We start from the raw sequence: 14,384 nt of genomic DNA on the forward strand, positions 1-14,384 counted from the left end.
ACCACCTGTATTTCACTATCTCTTCGCCGAACTAGTGCACCTATTAGGTGTGTTGGGGACACAAGAGACTTCTTGCTTTGTGGTTGCAGGGTTGCATGAGAGGGATATCTTTGACCTCTTCCTCCCTGAGTTCGATAAACCTTGGGTATCCACTTAAGGGAAAACTTGCTGCTGTTCTACAAACCTCTGCTCTTGGAGGCCCAACACTGTCTACAGGAAAGGAGGGGGAACGTAGACATCACTGGTCGAATCTCGCATCGCGGAAGAGGAGGCGCCGGCTTGCCCCAAGTGCTTCGGGCCCCGCATCGCCAACGAGCCCGTACTCGACGGCTTCCAGCTCCCCCGCGACACGCCCAAGTACGACGGCACCGCCAAGCCGGAGGACTGGCTGCAGGACTACTCCACCGCAGTCGGCATCTCTCGAGGCAACAAGCGATGGGCGGTACGCTACTCCCCCCTGATGCTGGTCGGCTCCGCCCGCACCTGGCTCAACAACCTGCCAGCTGGCAGCATCAACGGCTGGCTGGATTTCGAAGAGGCTTTCGTCAGCAACTTCACCGGCACCTACCGCCGGCCGGGTCGCCCTCAGCAGCTTGAGATGTGCAAGCAGGGCCCGGACGAGACGGATCGCGCGTACCTGATGCGCTGGTGCGAGATGCGCAACTCCTGCGAGGGCGTGCACGAGATCCAGGCCATCAGCTTCTTCATGGGAGGCTGCCGGCCAAACACCATGATGTGGCACAAGCTGCGCCGTAATGACCCCAAGTCGATGGCCGCCTTGATGGCCATCGCAGACAAGTACGCGCTGGCCGAAGAAGCCGGCAAGGCGCCAGCTGACCCAGCACCGGCTCCCTCCAAGCGGGACCATCACAAGTCGGCTGAGCACAAGCCGGCAGACGGCGCCTCTCATGGCAGCCGGCGGGATAACTACCGCGGCAAGCGTCACAGCGACCAGCCGGACCGCCGGTACGGCTCCGCCCACGTAGCCGCCGTGGCAGACAACGCGGCAGGCGGCAGCCGCCGCCAGAAGCAAGACCGGCAGTGGAAGCCGAAGTACACCTTTGAGCAGATGCTCGACTCGCCGTGCAAGTACCACAGCGGCAAAAACCCCTCCAACCACACCACCCGCGACTGCCACTTCATGAAGCGGCTGACCAGCGGAGAACCTCTCCCGCCTCCACCCCCGCCCCCACCAGCTGGCGGGCCGGGTGGCCAAGCCGGCGCAGAGAACGCCAACCTCGAGCACCACGAGGCTAACCAAGTGCACCATGGCGGCCGATATCTGGCCGAAGATGCTACCTACATCATCTTCACCTCCGAGCCCGAGGACAAGACGAGCCAGCAGAGCCGTTCCCTCGAGGTCAACGCGGTCGTACCGCCGGTCCCCCAGTACCTAAACTGGTCAGAGCAGGCCATCACTTTCGATCGCCGCGACACACCAGCTGTCCTGCCGAAGCCGGGCAGCTACGCCATGGTCCTCGACCCCACCATCGGCACAACCCGGCGCAGCGTGCGTTTTTCGCGCGTCCTCATCGACGGCGGCAGCAGCATCAACATCCTCTACCGCGACACCGCCCGCAAGCTGGGCATCCAGGAGGCCGAGTTGCGCCCCACCCCCACCGTCTTCCACGGCATCGTGCCAGGCCACTGCTGCCAGCCGATCGGCCGGATCACGCTGGAGGTGATGTTCGGGAAGCCGGATCACTTCCGCACCGAGAGAATCGAGTTCGAGGTGGTGGACCTCGTGAGTCCCTACCACGCGCTCCTGGGCAGGCCGGCCCTGACCAAGTTCATGGCGGTGCCCCATTATGGGTACCTGAAGATGAAGCTGCCTGGCCCCAAGGGGGTCATCACCGTAGCCGGCGACTATCGCCGCTCCATGGACTGCGCCACGCAGAGCTCCAAGATGGCCCAGACGCTGGTCATCGCCACCGAGAAGCAGCTCATCCACGACGCCGTCGCCCTCGCCAAAGCCGCGCAGACAGACATGCCGGCTGCAGGCAACCCGGCTGGGACGACTCACTTCCAGCCGGCCGACAACACCAAGAAGATCCTGCTGGACCCGGCGCAGCCGGACAAGTACGTCACCATCGGTGCCGGCTTGAGCAAGAAATAGGAAAGCGAGCTCACCAGCTTCCTCCGTGAGAATCGGGACATCTTCGCATGGACTCCAAGAGACATGCCGGGTGTGCCGAGGGAGTTGGCTGAGCACCACCTCCACGTCCGGCCTGAAGCCAAGCCGGTGAAGCAGCCTCTCAGGCGCTTCGCCGAAGAACGAAGGAAGGCCATCGGTGAAGAAATTGCCCGGCTCCTAGCTGCCGGCTTCATCATGGAAGTGCTGCACCCGGACTGGTTGGCGAACCCGGTCCTGGTCTTGAAGAAGAACGGCTCCTGGCGCATGTGTATCGACTACACCAGCCTGAACAAGGCGTGCCCGAAGGATCCCTTCCCCCTGCCGCGCATAGATCAAGTCATAGACTCGACTGCCGGCTGTGAACTGTTGTCTTTCCTAGACGCCTATTCAGGCTACCACCAGATTCCTTTGAATCCGGCTGATCAAATACAGACTTCGTTCATTACCCCGTACGGGGCTTATTGCTACACGACTATGCCGTTCGGCTTGAAAAATGCAGGCGCCACCTACCAAAGGTGCATGCAAAAATGCTTGCAGGATCAAATCGGCAGAAACGTTCACGCATATGTGGATGATGTCGTTGTAAAGACCAAGGAGACGACTACCCTCCTTGATGACCTGAGAGAAACCTTCACCAATCTGAGAAGATTTCGGATGAAGCTCAACCCGGCCAAGTGCACATTCGGCGTGCCGTCTGGCCAGCTCCTTGGCTACCTCGTCTCTCAGCGAGGGATCGAAGCCAACCCGGACAAGATCAGTGCCCTGGAGAAGATGGAACTGCCGCAGTGCCTCAAGGACGTCCAGAAGTTCGCTGGCTGCCTGGCTTCCTTGAGCCGCTTCGTCAGCCGGCTGGGGGAGAAGGCACTGCCCCTGTATCAATTGATGAAGAAGGCGGACAAGTTCGTCTGGTCACCGCAGGCGGAGGAAGCTTTCCGTGACTTGAAGCGCGTGCTCTCATCCGCGCCAATCCTTGCAACGCCGGCTTCAATGGAGCCGATGCTGTTGTACATCGCAGCCACCAATCGAGTGGTTAGCGTTGTCCTGGTGGTGGAGCGCAAAGAAGACGGCAGGGAGCAGCTGGTCCAGCGTCCAGTCTACTACCTTAGCGAAGTGCTCTCCCAGTCAAAGCAAAACTACCCCCACTACCAGAAGGTCACCTACGGCGTCTACATGGCGGCCAAGAAGCTCAAGCACTACTTCCAAGAGCACCTCATCAAGGTGGTTGCCACAGCGCCCTTGGCGGAGATCATCGGCAGCAAGGATGCCAACGGCCGGGTTGCCAAGTGGGCCCTGGAGCTAGCCGCCCACACCATCCTCTACGAGCCACGCACAGCCATCAAGTCGCAGATCCTCGCGGACTTCTTCGTCGACTGGGCTGAGATGCAGTACCTGCCGCCTGTGCCGGATTCCACACACTGGAAGATGCATTTCGATGGCTCGAAGATGCGCAACGGCTTGGGAGCCGGCATCGTCATCACCTCTCCCAAGGGAGACCGGCTGGACTACGTCCTGCAGATCCACTTCGCCGCATCCAACAATGTGGCGGAGTACGAAGCGCTCATTCATGGGCTGAAGCTGGCCAAGGAGATTGGCGTGCGTCACATACTCTGCTTCGGCGACTCCGACTTGGTCATACAACAAGCATCTGGCGACTGGGACGCGAAGGACGCCAGCATGGCCTCATACCGCTTCCACGTCCAGCAGCTATCCGACTTCTTCGACGGCTGCGAATTCCACCATGTGCCACGAGCAAACAACGAGGCGGCTGACGCCTTATCCAAGATTGGCTCAACCCGGCAAGCCATTCCGCCGGGCATCGCCTTGGCGGTTCTCAAGAAGCCGTCCATCATACCGTCACCGGATTCGGATTCAATATTCGTGCCGGCTGACCCGGGGGCTGCTCAGCCGAACCCGGGGGCTTCATCGCCCAAGTCGGGGGCTAACAAGCCGAACCCGCCGGCTACCATGCCGAACCCGGGGACTTCTCAGTCCAAACCGGGGGCTTCATCGCCAAACTCGGGGGCTAGCAAGCTGAACCCGCCGGCTAGCAAGCCGAACCCGGCGACCATGCAGTCGGATCCGGAAGCTCCCACGCAGGAGGCCCTGTTGGTTAGCGTATTCGAGATAAGATGCGTACCTTCATGGGCACAAGAATTCCTCTCCTACCTCACCGACGGTGTGCTGCCTGAGGATAGAGTCCAGGCCAGGCAGATTGAGAGAAGGGCCAAGGCCTATACAATCATCAACCACCAGCTGTACAAACGCAGCGTAAGTGGGGTGTTCCAGCGGTGCGTCGAGCCGGCTGAAGGGATTGAACTCCTACGGGAAATCCATCAAGGAGAGTGCGGACATCACGCCTCATCCAGAGCCATAGTGGCCAAAGCCTTCCGGCACGGTTTTTACTGGCCGACTGCGCTCAGAGACGCAGAAGAGTTGGTGAAGAGGTGCAACGGCTGTCAGCGCTTCGCAAAGAAAAGACACCAGCCGGCTTCCGCCTTGAAAACCATCCCCATCACATGGCCATTTGCCGTATGGGGCTTGGATATGGTAGGCCCATTCAGAACGGCGCGAGGCGGCATGACACTCCTCTTGGTGATGATTGACAAATTCACCAAGTGGATCGAAGCCAAGCCAATCAAGAAGCTGGATGGCTCCACAGCCGTCACATTCCTCAAGGAAATCATCGTGAGGTTCGGCTACCCCCACAGCATCATCACTGACAACGGCAGCAACTTCTCCCAAGGCATCTTCTCTCGCTATTGCGGGGAAATGGGGATCCGGATGGCCCTATCTTCTGTGGCGCACCCAGAGTCCAACGGATAGGTGGAAAAGGCTAACGGCTTAGTCCTAGCCGGCATCCGGTCCCGGCTGGTGGAGCCGCTCGAGCGAGCAGCCGGCTGCTGGATTGAAGAGCTGCCCAATGTGCTGTGGAGCCTGCGCACAACGACAAACCGCTCAGTCGGCTTCACACCATTTTTCCTCGTATACGGGGCCGAAGCCGTCCTGCCGACTGATATCGAGCATGACGCGCCAAGGATCAAGCTCTACACTGAAGCCGAGGCCAAAGAAGCTCGCGAAGATGGAGTCGACCTGGTCGAAGAGGCCCGGCTGCTGGCCGCGTCTAGATCTACCATTTACCAGCAAAGCCTCCGACGCTATCACAGCCGGAAGGTCCAGCCCTTAGCATTCCGAGAAGGAGACCTAGTGCTCCGGCTGATCCAGCGGACAGCCGGACAGCATAAACTGTCATCCCCATGGGAGGGTCCCTTCATCGTGAGCAAGGCAGTAGGCAATGATTCCTACTATCTCATAGATGCCCAAGAGGCTAAGAAAAACAAGCCGGACAAGGCTGACGAGGAGACTAAACGTCCCTGGAATGTCAACTTACTCCGCCCATTTTACACATGAGAGCAGGAATGTATGTATCCCTTGTATCCCTTTTTTAAGCTATGAAAAAGCACGCGCCAAGAGCACCGTTTCCGACAAGTTTTTCGCGTACTTTACCTCTGTTTCGCCAATTGGCTTAAATCCTCTCACGCGGTCGGCTCAGTAACGTGATCCGGTTTCCGACAGCCGGCTTCCGACCCAGCTACAGACCGCAACCCGGCTGTCCGGCTGGCGGGAGTAAGGCCTAGGGAACCGACACGCGAAAAACGACTAAGGGAAAGAGTAAAAGCGAGTTGACTTGCAACTTTTCATAAAAGTGCCGGATTGCCGAATTCAGCTCGTTCGACTGAAATACTGTCAGCCTCACCCAGCGGCCCGCTCTTGATCCGGCGACGGATCGCAAGTCGGACGTACGACCGGCAAGAGCACAGCCAAAGAGTGGGGCGGATGGGAAAAAGCGAACGAGTCGAAAGAAAGCAACTCGGCACACAAATGATTAACAAACACATGACATAATTAAAGGACGATAATATTCATACATGCGCACCCGGCATCCCGGGGATTTAATAAATTGTCTTGGCAAAAGAACAACTGGAAAGATAGGTAAAACTAAGACGCGGCCGGAGAAGGACCAGCCGGAGGAGCGTCCGCGGAGCCGGCTGCCGGGTCGTCTTCGGGCTCGTCTTCCGCCTCCTCATCTTCCATGTAGTCCACATCGGATGGAGGAGGGTTCGGGTCTGCGACGAAGAGGGCCTTGTCGACAAAGTCGGCGATGGTGCTGGCTCGAGCAAGACGGGCGGCCTTGTATTCGGCTGGGAGCTTGTCCTCCACGCCGGCTCGTCGGAACTCAAGCTGCCCCAGGTCCACCTCGTTGTACCAAGAGAGGACGAAGGACAGCGCCATGTCGGCGCCAGCGCGCGTGGCCGACTCCTTCCAGTCGAGGAAGCGATCCGGCGCCCGCTCCATCAGGGAGGTGAGGCTGGAGATATCTTGCGGCACCGCCTCCTCAGGCCACAGCATCGGCGCCAGCTCTTCAACCGCCTTCCGGAGCTCCCAGCCGAGCTTGGTGATGGGCTCGACGCGAGCAGCCATGGACGCCATGTGATCCTCCATGGAGAAATACTCCGAGCTGCCCTCGCCGGTCTCCTGCCTCCTGGACTCGCGCGCAACGCCAACGGCTGCCAAAGCCGCGTCCTGCGTCTCCGGGAAGGCCGCTGCAAGACGAAGCAAGTCAGAAATAATCGAAGCCGAAATAAGCTGAAAAATGCAAATTTTCGAAGTCCTAAGCCAAAAGGAAAAGCCTGGCGGCAGCCGGCAAGAACCGACCGCCACCAGCCCAAAGATGGAGATAGCAAAGACATCAGAAGTTTCTGCTGCCGGCTGCCAACGAAAGCCGGCAGCCGACAGCCGAAAGCCGGCAAAGGGAAAGGAACATTAAGGTGCACTCACCCGCCAAGCCGCGATCAAGTGCGCCAATCTCATCCATCCAGCGCTTGGCGGTAGCCGTCAGCTCCGTGGACTTGGCGGTGACCTCCTCTTGCAGCGCAGGCCGCTGCTTCTCCTCCTCCGTTAGCCGCCGGCTCAGATCGTCCACCTTCTCCTTCTCCGCCGTCCTAAGGGAGTTGAGCTCAGAGAGGTGGTTCTGCTCCAGCAGGCGCAGCCGTGCCAGCTCCTGCTCAGCTAGCTTGAGCTTGGCGGCTGAAGAACGGCCCGCCTCCTCGCTCTCGGCGCACTGGGCGCGAGCAGCCCGGAGATCCGACTCCAGCTGCGGGACCTTGGCGGCTTCAACTGCGAGGCAGCCGGAAAGAAACGTCAGCCAACGAAGATTCAAAAGAAAATAAGACATCGAGTCGAAAGAAGCAAGAGCTCACCCTTAGCGGCTCCCAGCTCGCGGGCCAAGTCGGCCCGGTCCAGCTTGGCTTTGTGGTAATGGGTAACGGCGCGATTATACAAAGTGGTGCGCCGATCCATCACGGCCTAAGGAAAAAAGAAAGTTAGTCAGCTAGGCGAAACCCGGGCCGGCTCCAAGCAGCCGGCCCATGCCTCGGAGGGCTACCAGGATGATAACCAAATCAAAAAACAGATAAAGCTTACCTTGCCGGCTTCCTCCACCTTGGCAACGCTGGCCGCGGTCTCGGCAGCCCTGGCCTTGAGGTGGGCCTGCAGGCTGGAGAAGAACATCTCCACCGATGCTTGGCCAGGGTTCCCCTCCCGGCTGGTCACCTCACAGGAGTCGGCGCGGAGCCACGCCTGCTCCATGGTGGCAGCCGAGCCAAGGCTGGAGTCGGAGGCGGATGGCACCTGAAGAAGAAAAGCGCCCTTGGCCACGTGCAGGCCCTGCTGCGACGCCGATGGGGCTTCCGTCCTCACCAGTGCGTGCGAGTCGGCGCCCTCTGTGCGCGCCGGCTCATCCCTTGCCGGCTCCCGCCTGGCTGGCTCATCCCTCGTCGGCTCCGGCGGTGGCGATGCTCCGGGCGCAGCAGACGGCCCAGCCGGCGCAGCTGTCTCCGGCACCTGAGGTGCCCCCTCCGGGCTCTCATCCAGCACCACCACGCTTGGCGGGGCGCCGGCTCCGGTCGCAGGCGGCGCGGCTCTGCCGGCTCCGGCTCCGGTCGCGGACGGTGCAGCCCTTCCGGCTCCGGCTCCGGGTGAAGGCGGCATGCCCCGGCCGGCCCCGGCCAGCCGGGGTCCAAAAGGCGAGTCCGGCGCGGGAACATGTCGTCCAGCGTCGGCTGCCGAGTCGGCTCGACTCCGCGTGCCGCGATCAGGCGCTGAGGCCAGCGGCACGGCGAAGGAAGGTGCCCCTGCGGAAGGCGCAGAACCCGCAGGCGGCGGTGGCGTAGGAGCGCGCGATGAAGGCTGCGGCGTCGGCTCCCTCCTTTGGCGCAGCGGCGGCGACGCGACGCGCGGAGCCTGCCGGGAGCCGCCACCCTGGGTAAACTTGATGGGAGCCCTAGCCGGACAAACAAAGAGAAGATAAGCATAAAAAGTAAGGAAAGAAAAGGAATCAAACAAGAAAGAGAAAGAGAACTCACCCGGCCTGCTCCGGAACCTTCTTCGGCTGCTGCCGGCGGAGCTTCTTCGCCTTCGCCTCCAAGGCGGCAGTGGAGCGAGGCTCGCTGGCCCGCTTCTTCCCCTGGCGCGCCGAAGTCGCCGTGGTGCTTGGCGGCCTCGCGCGCAGAGGCACGGCTGGGATCGGCCCCGTGCCGGACGTCGCCGGCTCCTCGTCCTCCTGCTGCTCTGGTGAGGGGGGCGGATTGTGCTCCCCCTGGCCGCCTAGATCAGGCGCCTGCAGCAGGTCGTCATCGCCGGCCGGGTCACCAGCTTGGTCAGCCGGATCGACGTGATCCGGAGTCCACCTCCTCGTCGCCAGGTCGCCGTCCTCGGTGTTCTGGCGCTCAAAGAGCTAGAAAGAAAGAAAAAGCATGAGCAAACAACAAGCCAAAAATTGGCAGAAGCAAAAGGAAGTCGGCCTCGCAGCCGCAAGCCGGAAGCCGGCGAAAAACACAAGCTTACCCGTTCGGGCGGGTGGTCCCTGTCGCGGGGCGCCAGCCCGTAGTTCCAGTCGTCCGACATGTTTGCCTTGGTGATGTTGTTCACCCGGCTGGCCACCTGGGCCTTGGTGAGCACCGCCTTGGACGTCCGGTTCGGGTCGAACCGGCCGAACATGTGCCCGATTTTGTGGGTACGCCTCTGGAGCGGCAGCACCCGGCGCTCAGCGATGGTGCAGAGGAGATCCTCCGCAGTCAGCCCGTTCTCGATGGCCGCCCCCAAGAAGTCCCAGAGCTGGTTCACCTCGGCGTCCGGATCCGACGTGTGGGCGTTGTAGCTCCAGTTGATCCGGCCGACGGGAGGAGCCGGGTTGAACTCCGGCAGGTTGATCCGGTCGACGAGCTGCCCCTCGTTGCGCACGTAGAAGAACGACATCTGCCAGTTCTTCACCGAGTCAACGGTGGGGATCTTGGGGAAGGGCGTGCCAGGCCGGGTGTAGATCGAGGCGGCGCCGCAGGCTCGCAGGCGGCCCTCGGTGGTTTGCGCCTTCAAGTAGAACAACCGGCTCCAGAAGTCGATGTCTGGCCACAAGCCGGCGTAGGCCTCCATGAACGCCATGTAACAGCTGAGGAGGACGCACGCGTTGGCCGGCAGGTGGTGCGGCTGCAGGCCAAAGTTGTCGAGAAACTGCCGGAAGAAGGTTGAAGCCGGCAGGCCCAGCCCGCGATCAAGGTGCGCGCCGAAGACGACGCGCTCGCCGGGCTGCGGCTCGGGCTCCGTCTCCGCGCCGGGCGCCCGCCAGACCACCGCCGACGGGATCCGGCGGAGGCGCACCAGCCGCTCGATGTCGTCCTCCCGCATGTATGAGCCTCTCCACGATCCGCTGGCGGAGGCCATTGTCGAGGTTGAGGAAGAAGATGACCAAGAGAGGCGAAACGGTGAGGAAGAGCCTTGCGACCGCGGCGGCGATAACGGCGGCTGAAGACGCTCCGTGGAGACGCGCGGCCCCGTGGCGCCGGATTGGTGGAGTGGCGGCGGCGGCCCGGCGGGAGAACGTCGGGGCAGCTGCCCGCCGGAGTTCGCCAGGAGTGTTGGCGTGCGACGGAGCGCTCGAGCGAAGAAACAAGAGAGTTTGGGCGAGAGGACGAAGAGCGCGAGGAAGAAGAAGGGCGCCTCGGTACCGCTACCGGGGGCATTTATAGCCGCCTGGCGCACCAGTTGCGCGGCCACGTGGCGATCGTGGGCCACGATCGGGATTTACTGCGCCATAACTCCTCCCACGACCACGACGGTTACCGAAAACGGCCACACCACGTCGCCCACTACCGCACCGGATCCGGAGGAACATTGATGTGACCAGACGAACCGACCGCAGCGCCAGGCGTCAGACCGGTCAAGTCGGGCGCGGGACCCGAGGCGGCGGAGGCTCCGGCGCGCCGCAAGCCGGAGCCGGACAATAAGTTCAACCCGGACTAAAAGTCGTCAGCAAGGCGGAGACTCCGCCAAAGCTTGCGAGAGAGCGAAAGCTATATAAGTGTAAAAAGCGGCCGGCTAGAAGCAGTCGGCAGGAACGAGCCGGATGAGGGCGCAGCCGGCTGAATGGAAATTCTCAGTCGGCCCCTCCAAGTGCCGTCAAATATATTCGAGAAGCCAGGAAAACCTGCCTAGGTCCTTCTAGACGCAGGACCTTGCCAGCTTCGGGGGCTAATGTCGGGGGGAAGACCCCGGATAGGGCAATGGACGCGGAGCAGCCGGCTGGCCACTGGCCGGCTCGCGGCAAAAGCCGGCTGAGGAGCAGCCGGCTTGCGCTGTGGCCGGCTGGTCCGGAAGCCGGCTGGCTCTAGGTCCTAGTCGGCCTGGCTACGGCCACCAATGCTGTAGCTGGGCCGGCTTCTACAAGCCATATCCGACTGGGGTTTGTACCTCAGACCGACTCGAGGCTGGCGAGTCTTGCACTGGAAGGAACCGGGTTGGTGATCCGGGTTCCGAAAGTCCACGCTGACTCCATCTTCCATAAAACGCGGGGCACTGTGGAGCAATAGTGCCACGCGCCGGACAGGCCGTCAGGGCTTACGACGATCCGTACTGGTTACAGTGGCTGACGGCGACAGGGACACTTCCTCTCCATACCGCTGACCGTGGCAGCCGGATGGGACATGCCACGATGCCTCAACGTCTCCTGACGTCACCGCCTCGGGAAGGAGCGGAAGCCGAAGCCGGCCAAGCTGGCCAGTAAACTATAGGGTCTTATATGTAAAGTGCCGGCGCCTATATAAGCCGCACTACCCCCTCTCGTGCAGGGGATCGATCATTCTTACTTCACTCCACTCACAGAGCTGCCCTGAGAGAGAGACGATCATCTCCCTTAGCCTCCCAGGAGCAGCCGGACACAGCTCTAGGAGCACCATTGTATTGTGTGATCATCATATACACTCATAGCAGGAGTAGAGGTTTTACCTCCATCGGAGGGCCTCGAACCTGGGTACGTCGCCGTGTCGCTCGTGCCCATACCCGCATCCGGATACCGCCGTGAGATCCCTCAGGAACCACTTCGATTAGCCACCCTATGGCATATGCCGTGACATCACCACGACACCGTAGCTGGAGGAGGAAACCGGCGATGGGCCGTGAGAATCATACCATCGTTTTTGGTTGGACCGGCAAGAATCTGGCTAAACAACCTGCCGGCAGGAAGCATAAATGGCTGGCTGGATTTTGAGGAAGCTTTCGTGAGCAATTTCAGCAGCACCTATCAGAGGCCAAACAGGCCGCAGCAGCTCGCTTTGTGCATACAGAGCCAGAACGAAACAGACCGGGATTATCTGGCCCGGTGGAACACTACAAGGAACTCCTGTGAAGGGGTAATCGAGGCACAAGCCATTGCTTGGTTTAGCAGTGGGTGCAGGAGAGGTTCACCGTTGTGGCAAAAGCTGCAGCGGAACATGCCGACAACGTTGGCAGAGATGATACGTGTGGCGGATAGCTATGCGTTGGGAGACCCAACGCAGCCGGCAGTGCAACCTGAGCCGGAACAGCAGCGCCAAGAGCAACATCGGGATAACCGGAACAACAAAAGAAGGGACGATTTTCCGGATCGAAGGTACGGTCCGCAGCAAGTTGCTGTAGTGCAAGAAAACTCTGAGGCCAGCGGCAGTCAGAGGCAGAGAACCGGATCGCAGCCATGGGCGGGTCCTAAAAAACAGTGGGTAGAAAAGAAGCCTTGGGTTCAGAAAAAGAACTGGCAAGAACCAGCGAAGTACACCATGGAAGCTGCCATGGACCAACCTTGCCGGTGGCACACACCGAATCCGGCACACCCGTCAAACCATCTGACGAAGGATTGTACCTGGACCAAGTACTTGATGCAAAAGGGAACGGTAAAAGATGCACAACCCCCGCAAGACATGCCGCGGCAACAACAACTACCACCACCACCACCGCTTACCGGGGCAAACGCCTTACCAGTGCATCCAAACCGGCAGCAGTACCAGCAAGTTAACCAGGTGATGGAAGGCAATGGCCAACCACCTCCACCGGCACCTTTGGGCCGGAACATTTACAAAGATCCAGATATGTGCTGCGTTGTGTTCGTAACTGAGCCAACCGACAGATAGAGCCTATATCGCCGTTCTATGGAAGTGAACGCGGTGATGCCGGCAGTACCAAAGTACATGCTGTGGTCTAATCAAGAGATCTCGTGGTCATTCAAGGATCACCCTAAGATCATGCCTAACCCGGGTGGATATGCGCTTGTCTTGGACCCAATCATGCAAGGGCCAAATGCTCGAGTCAAATTCAGCAAGGTGCTGATAGACAATGGGAGCAGCATAAACATCATGTACCGGCACACCATGAACATGCTGGGCATAACAAAAAACATGCTTCAGCCAACGCGCACAACGTTCCATGGAATTGTTCCGGGACTGTCCTGCGCACCGGTTGGAAAAGTCCGGGTGGATGTGTCATTTGGAGGACGTGACAATTGCCGGGTTGAGAACCTTGAGTTTGAGGTGGTGGACCTAGATAGTCCTTACCATGCTTTGCTGGGGAGACCGGCGTTGGCTGCTTTTATGGCCTCGACTCACATGGAATATCTCAAGATGAAGATGCCGGCACCTCGTGGACCCTTGACTGTGGTGGGAAACTACAAAGTCTCGCTGGAAACAGCTTCCGCCGGATCAAACCTGGCAGAATCGCTGGTGATCGCTGAAGAAAAGAAGAGGATGCAAACTGCAGTTGCGCTGGCTCAGTCCTCACAGCTGAGCTTAGCGGCAATGAGTGCAAACCTGGGCACATCGGCATTTAAGCCGACCAAAGAAACAAAGGACATTGTGCTGGATCCGGCTTACCCTGAGCGCACCGTTCGTATCGGTGCCGGCATGAATGAAGCATAGGAAAGCGCGCTCGTCAGCTTCCTCCGTGAGAATCGGAATATCTTTGCCTGGTCTACTGATGACTTGGTAGGTGTTCCGAGGGAGCTGGCTGAGCACTCATTAAATGTCCGGAAAGATGCAAAGCCGGTAAGGCAGCCGATGCGCTGGTTTGCTGAAGACAGGAGAAAGATCATTGGAGAAGAGGTGACAAAGTTACTGGTTGCCGGTTTCATTGTGGAAGTACTGCACACTGAGTGGCTAGCCAATCCGATGCTGGTCGAGAAGAAAAAACAAGAGAACATGGAAGCAAAAGCTCCAAAGGTGTGGCGCATGTGCATCGACTACACCAACTTGAACAAAGCTTGCCCGAAGGACCCTTTCCCTTTACCTCGGATCGATCAAGTGATTGATTCCACTGCAGGATGTGAGCTGTTGTCTTTCTTGGATGCTTATTCCGGTTTCCACCAAATCCCCTTGAAAAAGGAAGATCAAATAAAAACTGCGTTCATTACCCCGCACGGGGCTTATTGCTATGTCACAATGCCTTTTGGTTTGCGCAACGCTGGTGCAACCTACCAGCGCTGTATGCAAAAATGCTTGTTTGATCAAATCGGAAAGAACGTGCAAGTCTATGTGGATGATGTTGTGGTAAAAACTAAGGTAAAAGAAACCTTAATCGACGACCTCCGGCAAACATTTGATAACTTGAGAAGATTCCGGATGAAACTCAATCCGGCAAAATGTACCTTTGGTGTCCCTGCCGGCAAGCTGCTTGGCTTTCTCGTATCAAGCCGGGGCATTGAGGTTAATCCGGTAAAAATCCGGGCAATTGAAAGAATGACTATACCGCGCGATCTAAAAGACGTGCAAAAGTTTACCGGAAGCTTGGCATCGCTAAGCCGGTTCATAAGCAGGTTGGGAGAAAAAGCTCTGCCGCTCTATGCTCTCATGAAAAAATCTGACATGTTCGTCTGGACTCCTCAGGCAGACGCAGTGTT

The sequence above is a fragment of the Lolium perenne genome, chromosome 6 (assembly GCF_019359855.2).
Source record: "Lolium perenne isolate Kyuss_39 chromosome 6, Kyuss_2.0, whole genome shotgun sequence".
In the NCBI taxonomy this organism is placed as follows: domain Eukaryota; kingdom Viridiplantae; phylum Streptophyta; class Magnoliopsida; order Poales; family Poaceae; genus Lolium; species Lolium perenne.